This window comes from Octodon degus, unplaced genomic scaffold (assembly GCF_000260255.1).
Source record: "Octodon degus isolate 3935 unplaced genomic scaffold, OctDeg1.0 scaffold00131, whole genome shotgun sequence".
Classification (NCBI taxonomy): Eukaryota; Metazoa; Chordata; class Mammalia; order Rodentia; family Octodontidae; genus Octodon; species Octodon degus.
In genome coordinates, this window is record NW_004524707.1 from 4,226,358 (window position 1) to 4,242,663 (window position 16,306).

At 40.7% G+C, this 16,306-nt stretch overlaps 1 pseudogene; it reads left to right on the plus strand.

The window, feature by feature from the left end:
• LOC101591839 overlaps positions 1 to 14,787 on the plus strand; it is a 74,718-nt pseudogene extending 59,931 nt beyond the window's left edge.
• The last annotated feature ends 1,519 nt before the right edge of the window (positions 14,788 to 16,306 follow it).

A 16,306-nucleotide genomic window follows, 5' to 3' on the forward strand; every position in this document is an offset into this window, starting at 1 on the left:
AAGAAAGAAAGAAAGAAAGAAAGAAAGAAAGAAAGAAAGAAAGAAAGAAAGAAAGAAAGAAAGAAATGTTGTGATGGAAAGACATGGTAGGGCAATGCTGTTCACCTCATGGAGACCAGAAAGCAGAAAAAAAGAAGAGCACCAGCAAGAGATGCCCTGAAGGCACACCTCCAGGGACCTGCCTCTACCTAAACCCTGACTTCTTACAGCACACCCAGCTAGGAACACGCAAGGTGAACCTGCTGATGAATGTAGGGCCTTCCTGATCCAATCCCCTCTCTGGGCATCTCTAAGTCTGGTCAAGTTGATAATTATGATGAACTAGCACACTGTTATCATAAGGGCTCTAATTCATTCCATGAGAGAGAAGCCTTTATGGCCTAATTACCTCTGAATGGCCTCAGCTCCTTGTACTATCATACTGGCCATCAGGATTCAAGACCTTATTGTCAAGCAATGAATTCTATCTGTAGTGTTCTTCCTGCTACTTAAGGCTTCTGTACCAGAGGGCCTCTATCTCCACTGCATGGGATGAATGTCCTTCTCCATGTATCCCAGGCTCCCATTTACTCAGGGCTCCTCCACTAAATTTTACAAGTCAGCTAAGCAGCTGCTTCTTCTAGATTGTTCTTTACATTTACTTATTTCCTCCCATAGAACCTCTAGAACTTTTTTCCCTAAAAGTATCACTAAAAAATAAAAAACAATTTTAAAAAAGTATCACTAGCTAGTTTGAGTCCTTACTTTTAACAATAGTAGAAATTAAAATTAAAGTATTAAATTATCGGGGAAAAGCATGAATTGAAAAGCTAGAGAAAGATAGAAAAGGGCTCCAGATTCAGTAGATGAAGGGGGGACACTCTGATTCAGGAGTTCAGATGACCCACCTGCGAAGGCAGGAGGCCAACCTTTAAGGCTTAGCAAATGGGCTGGGATCTGACTGAGCATTGTCTTGGGAGTGGAATCATAGCTCTGGAATCTATAGCTCAGGCATGACTGTGTTCCCAGGAAAGGATTCTGTCTGTGATGGGCTCAGTCATGTGTGCCCCATCTGTCCTGGACTACACATGATCACAGGGTTAAGACAATGGCTAGAGACCTCCAGCGTAGCTCAATGTGCCTGTAAACATCTTATCTTGATGCCCTTGGTCTTAAAGGGGAATGAAGTCATGTCAATTCAGGGCTGTCAGCCCTGTCTGCCAGTGCCCAGCTAAGTGACCAACATACCATTGGGCCCAAGATTTGTGTAACAAAAGATACAAAATAAAGGTCAAGTTTGCTCTCCTGTTAATTACCCACTGAGCATCTGCGGATACAAATGAAAAGTCCTGGCTCATAGCAAAGGTGACTTTTCATCCCTCTACTATCCCAGAAGAAACACAAATAGTGCTTTTATTTCTTTGTGTTTTTTTATTAGTACATGATTAAAAATCATGCTTTTAATAAGTAACAGATAAAGACCCAGGACTCTGCCCATTCCCCTTACTTATGATGGTCTCTGGCTATGTTATAAATGAATGAATGAATGCCTTAAATTTTATTCTTCTCACATCCTCATCACCTTATGTAGTCCCTGGCTCCGTTAAAGTTTGTAAACTAATTTTATCTGAGAGATGCTTTTGTGCAAATAATCAAAACTATAGTGCAACTTTATCTATTTCCCTCTATCAGTCCTGAATCCCAAAGTGTACACAGTCCATCTAAGGCTATTCTAGAGAGGGTTGGGATGGAGCTACACTTACACAGGACAGGGCTTCCCTCTGCCTGTCCTCTAATAACAATGCTGAATTGCCAGGGTGAGAGCCGAAGCCCTTGAAGATGACTCTCCAGTGAGTCAGGCCCCAACTCCTGTAGAGTGGCAGATGCTTACTGACAGGCCCCTCCTGTTACATTTCCATGTGCACTGAGCCTGTGAACAATATGGATTTGGGGATGCAGGCAATGTGGGACACTAAAGCCTTCCGATAAAAACATGATACGCCAGCCAGCTGCAAATCCTACCTGCAATTTCTTCCCTCCTTTCTTCGATCCCCAGGAAATATGTCAGCAGATGCCATCAGGCAAGAAAAGCCAATGATCTATAGGGCATGAGGGAAGGCTAGAATATTGATGTCTCAGGTTATTTCTATGTATAAACTGTTCCTTGGCAAATGAGGTGCTTTGGGAATTCTGACTCCTTGGGCTGGTAAACACCTGGAGGAACAAAGCAGTCACCACGAGCTCTGCTTCTGCTCTGCAGCATGGCTTGTAGGCCACCAGTGGGAGCCCAGCCTAGAAAGCAGCATCTACACAATTAAAGCTTTCTCTCCATTGCCTTTCATTCGTGTCTGGAGGGTTTTCACTTTCTTTTCTTTTTTTCTCTTGGTACACAGTGTGAGAGGCCCCATTACCTAGGAAAATTCACCTGGACTATGGTGTCCCATCCAAGTATTAACCAGGCCTACCCTGCTTAGCTTCCAAAATCAGAGAAGATCAGGCAGCAGACTAAGGAGATAGACTAAATGGTTCCATTCCCTGTCTCATGGTGCTGGCTTATCTGTAAGCAAACCAACAATCTGCACAAAATCAATTAACTCTTGTTTTATTTTTTTGAAAAAGTGCTTTAGATACTTTTCATTTTTAGTTGGCATATAATAATCAGACATTCTGTGTTATACAACTGTATAATAATCATAGATCTTACATGTATAAGTGCTTTAGTTGTACAAATGAATTATGAGTTAATGTTATACCCTATAGGCATATGATATTTGTGCACATCTACGGGGGGACTAGATCAGGAATCTTTGGCCCATGGATAGGATTTGGGACTCTGGGGAGTTCTACAAATGATGCTTGGGCAGCCAAATAGCTGAATGGGTTAAAGAGCCTGCAAGCAGGTACAGGGGCCAGGGTTTGATCCCCTGGGCCTGCAGCGCTGGCCCCACCCCCAGGGTGTGCTGAGACAGCAATTGAGACTGGGTGTGGTAGCGTGCCTATAATCCCAGCTCTTAGGAAACTGTAAACAGGCAGATCACTATGGGTCCAGACCAGTAGTGAGACCTTGAACACACTGTAGACCCTTCCCTAAAACTATAAAAGAATAAATAAATAAAATAATAAAAAATAAAAGTGATACCTAATTTGATATATACATTCATTTTTTTCCTGCCACAAAGAACTATAGCTTTTGCCAGATTCACAAGTGAGTTCAGAAATCCTCGAGTTACAAAACAAGATTTCACAACATCTGAGTGTTTATATTTCTTAAGGGTAAAGCCTACCTCAGCACTGGGGAGATGGCCAAGGCTGGGGGAAGACTGACTTGACATTGAGATGGTCTTGGGCTCAAACCCTGGCTCTTTCACCTGCTCTGTTTACCCCGAATGAGTCACTGCTTCTGCGATTCCACGTAATACCTACTGTGCATGTTGAGAAGAACCTGAAAAAAAGTGCATGTTAGTAAGGTGCAGCAAGCATGTCAGAGGCGCTCAGCTCATGTCACCAGCACGTCCCTGGAGGCACAGCACTGCGAGCCGCCACCTCAAGTCTACTGCTAGAATTCTGGACATCTAAATTAATACCTTCCCTAGTGCACTCAGGGACTGACAAAGTCTCAGAGGTATTTCTTTTTAGGAAAGTGAGACATGGAATAGACCCAAGGTAGGAAAGAAGAAATAAAGGTAGGTGAAGGACAAGAAAAAAAATCACAATTCTAAAATTTCACTTTTAATAAAAACTGCAGCTTCAAGACACAAACCTAGTTTTAAAATTGTGTTAAGAACTTTAAAGACACACTAAGCCTGGGCTGTTTCTTTTTACTGGACCTGTAAATGAGTTTTATCCATTTGCTTTTACCTATAAATGGACATTATCCATTAATGAACAGAGAATCCTTGGAGTCTTCTGTTTTTTTGCTTGCTTTTGTTTATTTGTTTAGTCTGTTTTTATTTTTAGTGGGGATTGATGCCTATAGACTAGACCTTTCCTCTTAAGGGTGCCACCGACTGCTCCTTTACTTGTAGCAGCTGTTACTTACCTTTGAACAGGCCATCTATCACCCTCTGAATACACAGACACCCTAGCCCCTAGAAACCAAATGTCCTCTTCCAAAGATGCACCCATTCCACAAATTTCCACACACACACCAATAAATACACCCAGCTTAAAACTCCAAGGCATCTTTGTCCCTTGTCAGGGCCCACAGTGTGTTGCTTTGAATGTATACTTTAAAAATTCCTCCCAACAAATTTCTTTATGTCTCTTACTGATGCATCCTGAAAATTCTTTTTCTGAGATGGAAGTCAGCAAGCCAAAACATGCTCCATGAGGCTTTGAATTGAGGTCCTCCATCTCTGCTTTGGGGCGCTCACTGGACACTGTCCTCGACAGACCTATATGTTCAGTGTGCTTTGGCACAAAAAGAAATCCATGTTGAAAGAAGAGATACATTCCGAGGCTCAGAAGAAAGGGGCCTGGTCCAGCTAAGGAGTCCTAAGCTTTGTCCTACACAAAAATTAACACATAATTTCTCCTAAAACTTCATCCTGCTGTCACATGATCTGGTTATCCCTGGCAATGATGCAAGTGCATCGAGGGGGGCTCCAGGGGAGGAGGAGAAGCCTGGGACTGATAAGAAGGGGCTTATGCAGCTGGCTTGCACCATGATCTGGCACCCAGCACTTAGAATCGGGCCACCATCTCCTGCAATCCCTATTTCACCTATGTCACCAAAAGTGCTGCCTCCTTTATAGCCACACCCTCCTCCAGTTCTTACATCCCTTTCAATCTGTATATTGCTCCATTGTGATATCTTTTCTTCTTCAAGAGGGTCTAGAAAATCAGTCAATTCATTCAATAAGTGGCTGGGGATTTGGCTCAGCGGTAGAATGCTTACCTAGCAAGCTGGAAACCCTGGGTTCAGTCCTTGGCACCAAAGAAAAAATAAATAAATAAACAAAAAAACCTCCCCTAAAATATTCATTCAATAAAAAATAAACCCCTACAGGAAACTAAGGGCAATATAGAGATGATAGATAGATAGATAGATAGATAGATAGATAGATAGATAGATAGATAGATAGATCCGTACTAGCCACATTGTAGGTGAGGAATGAAGTTTACTAGGACAGTAAGAATCCAAATGGATTTGAAACTGGGGATCCTTGTCTCATAAACTTTTAAACTAAATGCAGTGTCTTCAAGACATGATGATGAATAAAATGTGGCCCTTGATCTCTGGAACCTATGGGGGACACAGACATGGGAGGAAAAACTCAAGACACCAGCTGAATGTGCTTTTCATGTGGGAGGCAAAGACCAAAGGCTTTGGAAGAAGCCAGCTACCTCCATTTGATGGGTGGAGGAGGGGTGTATGGAAAGTGTAAAGTTAAGCAAGCCTCCTTTGAGAATGAAAAGGAATCAGTCTAGAGGAGACAGGCCACTCCATGCAAAAGAATAAGCAAATAAAAAGGCAAAGAGACCGAGCAAGACTTCAGGAAACCCAAAATCATCTGTCAGTAAGACAAAAATGTTTCTGACAGTGTGACTTGTGAAAAGCCCTGCATTCTCTCCAGGGCCCTGAGAAATGGGAGGCTGTCCTTCTGCCAAAAACGAATATTTGATCTTGGCTCTGGAGCTTGAGAAAAAGATGAGGGCTTCGGGGACCACAGGAACTGTTTTTCCTTACTCCTTCTCTAACCTAGACATCTCAATCTCTGCTCAAAAGGTTATAATTTCCCTGGGAAGAAATTGTGCTGACCTTGGGTTTTTGCAAAGAGTGTGGTATTTCTGCTTGGCTGAACAGCCTGCTGAATTCCACTAAAATAAGGAGTGAGCAAGATGTCCTCGGAGCGAGCAACTGCGTGGAAAGCCGGCCGGAGCTGCCTACGGTGTGTTCATCGGAAACAAGGAAGGCAAGAAGGCAAGTGCAGGAGAAGTGGTGAATGCACCAGGCCTGGATGCAGCCAGCAATCCACTCCTACAATGCCCAGCCTTGCTCCTCCGTGCTCCAGCCAGGAGTGAGTGCTCATTGCTCAGGAATAACAGCAGCCAGGAGGGCTCTGCAGCCTCGGCTATCTGCAGAAAGGGCCCCGGCTGTCACTCCTTCTCCTCATGTAGCCTGGCAAGACGTTCCAGGCCAATCTTTTCCTGAAATAAAAAAAACATGTTTCTTTTCCTTTTTAAATATTCCTGGTTTTATTTTATTTTTTTTAATTTTAAAGTGGAAAAACAAAAACAAACACAAATGACAAGAACAAAGACAGAAACAAAGCAATGTAGAACAATACAAATGGTATAGAACTTCAAAACAAGAATAGAATTTTTTTTTTTTTTTTTGTGGAACTGGGGATTGAACTCAGGTCCTTGCGCCTGCCAGGGAAGTGCTTACTTCACTGAGCCATCTCCCCGGCCCCAAGAATAGAATATTAACAGTGATTGCTATATTGCATATTGCCACCATCACATTTGTTGCTCAGATTACCAGATATAGTCATGCCAGATGGAACATTAACTCTTCCTTTCAATGAGTCTTATTTTTTCCTTATCCTTTCTACCTTTTATTTTTAAATTTATTATAAAGAGGGTATAATAATAGTAGATAAGACATTAGAGATGGTACACATATAAAAGAACAAAGCAAAAGGTAAAGACAGACAAACTGGAGGCTTTTATAGTTAAATGGATGCAACCAGAGGCATATTCATAAGTGAAATAAACCAGACCCACATCTGCAGACATTGGATTGTCTCTCTAGTGTAAGAAACTGAAAGAATAAATAAAATCTGAAAGGTACAATAGACACAGTAAAATGGAAAGAAACTGAACATGAGGAGTAAACAATGGAGATGAGGGAAAGGAGAAAAGATATGAAAAAAAGGAAGGGGGAAAAGTCATGCAAGTATATATACATGAGAACTGAGATGACTGTACTACTAAGTTTTATCAGTTTTTTGAAAGCAGTTAATGTTTAACATTTTTACTGTGACTAACTATATGCTAACATCCGTAATCTCAACAACTATATTGAGGACAGCAATGTGCAAATAACAACCACAGTAGTAAACTATTTCTTATTTCAAAGTTTTCCATTTAGTTGCCATGTTTTTAAGTATCTTGTTGTGATCATTAGCAACAGAAATAATGTGCAGAGTTGGAGAAATTAAACTTGATCTTATTCTTCTTTGTCAGATTTATCCAATGCTTAAATTAAGAAAGCCAAGTAAGCCAGAATAATATTTCCCACTTCACTTCCCTGACTCTGAACAGTCCAAAAAGACATACTGCTGCCTCAGCCATACTCATCACAGGCATGTGATGTATATTTCAGTTTAATTTCATGGGGTTAGCTAACACATCTTCTGAAACCAAAAATCTTCTGTAGAAGGGGCATATATTACTGAGCTCATGTCATTCATGTCTTATCCAATCCACCCCCCAAAACCTATTAATGGCCTAAAGACAAAGAGGACCTCTGGAAATGAACAGAGAAAAATCTCGATAACATAATTTTGGAGTTTGGGGTGCAACTAAATAAGAAAGCAGCCATCAGAAGAATAGAAAAATGAGAGGTGTTGGCCCTGAAGCACTTCCTATGCATGGACTCTCGGTTTGGGAAACCTAGATAAAGGGGTCTGCTTCATTCTCCAAGCTGCTCTATGAAGCCAGTGAAGGATGAGGCACTTAGCTGCCGGGAGATAAGATGCTGCAGAAAATGAAACACCTCACTCCCTTCAACAATAAAGGATCAGCTCTGCCTGGCATTGTTCAATTTCAGATTGAATTACAAAAGGTAAAGGAGAAGAGGAAATAAAAGAGACAAAGAAGACATCGGGTAGAAGCATAGAGAGTTTAGCCAAGTGTTCATCCACTCAAAATAGAGTAAACTCTTTATTTAATCAATCCACTCACTGAATAATAATTTAGATAACATATTGCATAGACAAAACAAGATGTCTGACATGTATGTTTGTCCCTTCCAGAGCTTGTCATGGTAGCTGAAAATACCTCAGAGCCCTTCCAGGTCCTTCCTGATGGATGGGCCACCGGCGCAGTACTATATACACTTGCCACACGATTACAAGTGATAAGACCGAGAATGGATGCTTATTCCAAATGTCTATCTGACCAACAGCATAGGCTGCAGTTCAGAATGAGAATTCAACCAAATCGCAATACAGAAATGATAAACAGATAAAAGGACAGAGAAGAAGACACAGAGTGCAGAAAGAAAAGCGGGGAACAGAATCTACGGTGCAATAAACCTATAAACAAGCCAAGGCCAGGAGCAAGAAAAAAGGAGTGAGTCAATCTAGAGAAAGAATGAAAGACAGAGATTGGTTGGGCCAAGTCACAATCTTAACAACAGAGATGAGTGGGGAGCAGCAGACAACTGTGGGGCGACCGAGGGCGTAACACTCGCTCATCATAACTGTAGTTACCTTGAAGTATGTTCTTATTCTCCTTGCAGTCTGGCTAAGGGGCTTTTAACGAAGTTTCCTGTAGTCCTAGCTTTTGTAGTATTAAGACTAAAAATCCTGTGAATTATCATGACGGGTGACAAAGACTTGTTTTTCTTGTAACCCAAATAGCACAATCTACAATATAGGAAAAAACTACCTGTGCTGCCTCTATAAGACTTAGACATAAAGGCATTCACTAACTGATTAGATCAGGAATATATTCATCGATAAGGAGGATCAAATATTTTTGATATTGATAATATTTTGATAAAATAATTAGGGCTACAAGTAAAATTGAAAAACTCAAGCCTGAAAATGATGTTTACCTTCTTCAAATAGAACTGATGAACTTTTCAGTAGGAATAATGAACCTCTTAGTCTGTCTTTTGCTTACTGCTAAAAGAGGAAAATATCACTTTAGGCCTGAACCTCATATATTAATCTATTCCTCCACTGATAGTCAATACTGCAACTTAAGATGGATGGAGGTAGTTTAAAATGAAAAAAGAAGCAGCTCAAATTCAACTGTGCAGCAACCTTCCTGGGAATAAGTGTGCCTGCATGTTTTATGAGTATAAATTCGGGTGAAGAGGCTCCTCACATGTCCTGTTGGCTATCCCATTATTCCACGAACTCTGTGACCACTGAGTTACAACATGGAGATGCTGGAGTGCTCAGACTTCCAGACAGAGAGAGAGACAGTGTCAGAACTCACACAATGGCACCTGCCGTGATGGCTCTCCCACAAAAACATAGCTACCTCACCCTTTCCAAGGACACTGCACAGATTCAGTGCTTCCGAAGTTGGTGAAGGCCTCTGCATACACAGGAGCCCCATGTATTAAAATGCCAAATGTCTTTTCCTTACTTATATCCATTCCCCTAAGGCTTATACCCATCTCCTGCCATTTACCTCGATAGTAGACTTTACTGCTAATCAAAGCAGTTATAACCTAACAGAAAAAGTAAGTTACCCAAAATTATTTAGCAAGGACTTTTGTTTCTGCTCATGATGGACAAAATGCAATCAGACTTAAACTTCTGTCCTAAACTACCAGAAAAACAAGTAAAATATATTTTTAAATGATGTTCCCTCATTGAAACAGAGGTACCACCAGACTAAGCATCATCAAATACAACAATGTCAAGCAGAAAAAATAAGGTCATCACTGTGATTACACAAGATGACTGCTTGGAAGCAACGTCTAATCCACTGTTTAGGAAAAAAGAGTTCAACCCGAGTCCAATGGTTTGCTGAGCTGAAAGGATGGAGATGCAGGTTTAGGGAGACCAAGGTGGTGAGAATTCCCAGGAAGAATACAAGAAGACAGATATTTACAAGAGAACCCCAGATATCCAAAGAAAGATCCTGGACAGATGGACATAGTGGTGTGGTAAGCAACAGCAAATCAGGTTCTCTGAGACTTGAATCCACACTGTGGAATATAACAGCTTGGGGAAGTAAAGGAGGAGCGAGGTAGATCTCCAGGGCCCAGCAAGGTTCTGCAGGGAGAATTGCAGCCCACAAGGAACATGAAGAGACAGCCTCAGTGCAGAAGAACTGTACTTTCTCCCTGACTCCTGGCTTGTGATTTGAGAGAGCAGGATCAAATCTGCAGACAGACTGAGAGTGGGAGACTCCAGAAGTCTCCATGGGGAAACTCCAGTGGAATGGAGCAGTGGATGCTACAAGCTACAAGCACTGGAGAGTGATTCCAGATCACCTGTTCTCTGGAGGAAGTGCTTAGTCACATATTACATCAGCGAGGCATGAAATGAACCAGGGCTCACAGCAGCTGTGGAGCAGCTGCTTCTGAGGGCTCCCAGGGATTAGGTGAGGCATCACTGTAGGGGACATCCAGGGCCAGCAAGAGACACACAGAGTGCCATAGACTGAACAGCTCGGGCCCCAACTCTACAGCGAGGAGCCAGGATCAGTGGGAGCTTCTGTGGATGAAGAATAGCAACCCAGCCATTCCTGCTGCTGATTTTCTGGGCCCATCAAGCATGGATCTGGACCCTGTCTGTGCTGCAGTCTACCAGTGACAGCACAGACTTGCTCCAACTTGTACACTACTACAAACTGTAGATCTGAGAAGATAGCCACAGGCACGGAATCTCAGAGAAAATTCTGTTTTCTTGACTGTTCATTTTTGTTTTTCATTAGTTTAGACATTATTTTTAGTTTTTCTATTTTTGTAGTCCTTGTTTTTGTTATTTCCTTCTTTGTTTCCTTCCTGTCTTCTTCATCAATTTCCCAAAGTTTGGATAGTCTTCCTTTGTCCTTCTTCCTTACTTCCAATCCTTTTCTCTTCTTTTCTTTCTCTATTTTTTCCTCTTATCCTTTTTGAGTTTTCTCCCTATGAGGAAAAGCAGTCCAATAAGGGGACATTTACTATATATAATTTTCTCATTTGTTTATTTTACTACATAACTATAGACCTTATATCTATAGTTAAAGGTGTCAAATAAAGGTGCCATAGTTCATCACTTTTCTAGACTACATTTGAGGCTATTATTACTGCTTGTACTACATTAGCCAAGATGATATAGCTGCTGGGATCAGTTGTTCTTTCTTATATGTCAATACTGAGATTGCCAGTGGGTCATAAACAATACCAAAGTCCAAGACTAAAGACCTGGGTATTGGCCAGGCCAATTTATTGGTTGGGCCAAATAGGCAGCAACTTCTCATCCCTAATAAATTAAAGAAGCATGACCTTGGAACAGACCAAAAGCCAGCCACACTGAAAAGACATCTCTGAAAAGTTATCATTTCCTAACGAGGTCTTGGTACTATTAATAAAGCTACCTACTATAAGCAATGCACATGCTTACATGCAAAAAGAAAACTTTAAAAAATAGAAATGAGAAGACATATAAGCAAGATACAACTCTAGACCTCCAACACACCCAGGCAAATCTGTGGGCATTGAGGAAAAGGACATCAAAAGCCAAGTGTTGTCTCAGTTACTTTTCTTTCATTGCTAAGACAAAATACCCAAAACGCAAAATTAAGGAAGGAAAGATTTTTAGTTCATAGCTTGTGGAGGTACCTGTTTGTAATCAGCTGGTTCCAAGGCAGGGTGGCGTGGCAGAGGGGCAGAAGCTCAAGGAAGCAGAAGCCAGCAAGAACAACAAGAGCAAAAGTGGATGGTGGAACAAGCCTCTTTCCCCCCTCCCTTATACTGTGTGCAAGCTGTTCACCGCATCATCCACATGCCCTCTTCTTGCATGGGCTCAGGAGGGCCCTAGCCTTCTGCTGAGTTAAACTTCTAAACTTCACAAGCTGACACAATGTATCATCCATTATCAGGACGTCACATCTCACTGCCACAGACAGATCAACAAGACAAAATAATCAACAAAGAAACGTCAAAACTGAACCAAATTTTTGAACAAATGGACTTACTAGATGTCTACATTCTTTCACTTCATTGCAGAGAATACATATTCTTTTCACTTGCACGAAAGTTGTTCTCTCAAAACCACACACTAGCTCATAGACCATGCTTATGTACATGCAAAGGAACTAAAATTATCTTACACAAGTATCAGATCATAATAAAATGAAATAGAAAATTATAGCATAAGAAACCACAAAAACTGCATAAATATAGAAATTAATGCCCTGCTGCATAACTAAGGGGTCACAGATGAAATTAAAGAGGAAATCGGACAGTTTCTACAATTATAGAAAGATTTTTTTCCTAGTTTGGGAGCTAGGGATCGAACTGCACTCCCCTGCACCTGACTGTGTTTGCCCAAGTGATGCTTAAACAACTGAGCTAACTGGAAGCCCCCCAAAATTGAAGAAGAATTTTTTTTTTTTTTTGGCTAGCTCAGGCTGTCTTAAGGGTGAGTCTGGTGAGGTTGCGGAGCTGGGGATCAAATCATGATCCGATCCCCTGTGCCTGACTGACTCTGCCCAAGCAGAGTCTTTAACAACTGAGCTAACTTTAAACAAATCACTTCAGACACCTGAGCTAACCCTCAAGCCCCAATTTCTACAATTAAATGACAATGCCAATACAACGTACCGGAACTTACTAGAACACAATGAAAGCAGTCCTATGAGGGAAATTTATGGCAATGAATTCCCACATCAAAAAACGCCCCCAAAACAGAATGAACTCAAATAAATAACCCAATGTTAAATCTCAAGCTTATTGAAAAAGAACCACAGGTTAAACTTGAAGTACAAATGAGGGAAGAAATTATAAAGACCAGAGCAGAAATTAATTCAATTGAGAGTAAGAAATTAATAAATGTGCACTAAATTAAAATGGAAATGGATAAAATATCTAAATAGTAAGATAGAAACAATCTGCTAAAAGATAAAATAGGTATACATTTTGAAGATAAAGGGACATAAGCAAAGACTTTATGAACAAAATTCAAATTACAGAAAAAGTACTACAAAGAACCAGCAACCAGGATCTCATCTTATTAAAAAGGTTTTGCATAGCAAAAGAGTGACCACCAACAAGGTGAAGAGAAAATCTAGTGTAGGAATATATTTTACAAGCTATTCCTCAGACAAAGGAGTAATAGAGCAGAATATATAGAGAACTCACAAAATCAGGTCTCTCAACCCAGTAATACTGAAGTGAATAGACATTTCTCAGATGAAGAAATACAAACAGCAAATATATATATATATATATATATATATATATATATTCACACACATAAGGAAAAGTATTCAATATCTCAAGACATGCAAATGAAACATGGCTGAGGTTCCATTTCACTCCAGAAAGAATGGCTATCATCAAGAAATCAAACAATAACATGCTGGTTAGACTGTGAGGAAAACAGAACATTTCTCACTATGGTAAGAATGGAAATTGGTACAACCAATATAGACGTCAATATAGAGATTCCTCAAAAAACTAAAAATAGAGGTTCCATTTGACCCAGCTATTATTATTTTTGGTATTACTCCTAAAGAGTCCAAATCATGATACCACAGAGATATTTGTACACCCATTTTTATAGCAGCAAATTCATAATAGCTAAATCCTGAGAATAGCTCCAGTGTTCATTAACAGATGGATAAGAAAAATGTGGTTTTTCTTAAACAATGGAATATTACTCAGTCATAAAGTAACATAAACTTTGACATTTTTAGGAAAACAGATGTATCTTGAGAGCATACTTTTACATAACATCAATTGGATACAAGTGTTTAAATATCACATTGTTTCTTTTTTCTTTTCTTTTCTTTTTTTTTTTTTTCCAGAACCAAGGATTGAACTCAGGCCCATGTGCTTGCCAGGCAAGCGCTTATTCTACTGAGCTATCTCCCCGGCTCCCACATTGTCTCTCTTATGTGAGAAATTGAGGATATAAATAGGACCAAAATGGATGATAGATATTGAGAAGTAGAAGAAAATGTTCAAATGGGAAGAGAACAAGAGAGGGGTGAGGTAAGGAAGAGAGGGGAGAAAAAAAATAGAAACAAAGCTTTTATAAATAAGGAGGAGAAGAAAGGTGAGAGGGAGGGGAATGAGAGCAAAAAGCATCAAGGTTCTAATTCCTTCTGATGAGTGTGATCATTATGTATATCACAAATGTACCAATAAAGTTAATTTTAAAAAGATAAAGATACTCTTAGGTAAATACTTGAGTATTGCTAAGTGCTCAAATATGCATCCATGAAAGAACATGTAAAGCTGGGGGAAGACCCAGAAAGCAGAGGACAGAAGAACTGCAGGACGCCAAATGGGGATAAGAATTTATTTTCATTCCATCCAAAATGGAAAGACTCCTACAGCAAAGGACACAAGATAAGGGCCTCAGGATAGAATTGCTGTACTTGTGGAATTAGATTAGCAGGCATGAAAACTTCTGGAAACCTCACCTAGAAGTTTTAAGGAACTTCATGAAAGTCAGACTAAGTAGAGTAGCACCAATGCAAACCAGAATGAAATGTGACATTGTCTATAACTGTGTTACAAAATCTAGCACTCAAATAAAATCACAAAAGAAATCTATATTCAAAATATATTAAGTAGGAAAACACAAACCATAGCTAGAGGAGATCTTATTCATTGATATAGAACCTAATAGACAGGTGAATTAGTTTACAAAGATAGAAAAACTGTCAAAAGAATTCTGAGTCAAACAGAATAATGATCGATTTAAATGAAACTTCAGACATACATGTGAAACTTAGAACCATCTTCTTACTTTTAGGAAACAGAAGGAATGGACATATTTCCCCTGCACTCTAGACAAGATAGATTCTTTTGAAGAATTGGCCCATTCATACCCATCTTTGACATCACAAATTGATGAATTTGACAAATATTTAATAATCACCATCACAGTTACAGCATAGACCATTTCACACACCCAGAAGTTCTTTGTAAATATTTCGCTGACAATATTTGCATCTGCTCTTAGGGTCCACCAAGTGACCAGTTCTCTGACACTATTGTTTACCTTTTCCATAATTTCATTTAAAAGCCCTCATACACTATACAGCCTTTTATGTCTGGTTTCTTTCACTTAGCATAATGATGTTCTCCTTTGCTAGAATCTATGAAACAGATGGATAACCTACATGACCGAATAGAGGAGGACTCACTTCAGAGGCTGTCTTACTTTTTATTTGTTGCTGGGACAAATACCCAACACTCAAAATGAAGACTAGAAAGGTTTATTTAGCTCACAGTTTGTGGAGGTTTTAGTCCATACTCTGCTGGCTCCAAGGCAAACGGCAGCAAGTTCATGACGGCAGAAAACAATGAAGAGCAGAGGAGGAGCAGCAGCTGCAGCTTCCATCAAGCCTCTCTCTTCTTTCTGCACTGGCTGCGAAACCGGGTGGTCCACTGCAAAGATCAGAGCTCCTCTCAAGTGGTGCAGCTGCAAAGATCAAGCTCCTCCGAAGTGACACAGCTGCAAAGCAGTGCAAGAAAGACTGGGACTTCTCCAAGAAGCGGGGTGGGGCAGACACCTTCCTCAACTCCTTTATACAGTCCTTTTGTGCTGAGTCACTCTGAGGAAGGCCCCATAGCACCCTACGGCAGAACCAATCACACCCCAGGATGGAACCAATCATGCCCCAGGGCGGGTCCCCACTGGCGGGGAATCACTGGGGCCAATTCAGCCAAGCTTTTGACATCTCAAGTTGACACAGTGTATCAACTACCACAGAGGCTGTCCCAGAAGACCCACCAATAACAAAGCAACTCTGAAGGAAGACTGATACCCCAAAATGGAAAATTATTCTGAAAGATCATACATATAGGTCAAACCGAATATCTGGATAGTTTAAAGGTGAAGGTAGGACCCCCCATAGCTGGCCCACACTCCCCCCACCCTGGCCCTGTACAGGCTCCAAGCTCTGGAAAATGCTGCATATCTGCATTATCCTCTCTAAAAGTCACTGAACCCCACTGCCACCCCACTCTGGGCAGAAAAAGGGAACACAAACATATATCCCACTTTTGTAATCCTCTGGGGCTCCTCTTTGAATCTGCAACCATATTTGGGTGCAGAGTCCCTTGCCAATCCCAGGGATCATGTCACATTCTTCTTGAAAGCTAGAGGGGCAATTCTTGAGACTGGCAGGACAATTCTTAAGACTCACTCAAGCTCAGTATAAGGGAAATGAGGGAAATTTGGTGCAGCTGTGGGCAATGAAACTACAACTAAGACAAGAAGGGAATTGTGCGGGCACGCAGGCTTTGTGGCCTAGCAGTCAGATGGGAATCTCATGTACATTATGGAGTGTTTTACCAGGGTCCCCATCTGAATTTTTTTTCCTTTTTTGGTCTTGATTTAGGAGTTGATTACTCTCCCTTCTTTTTCAATTATTCTCTCTCTCTCTCTCTCTCTCTCTCTCTCTCTCTCTC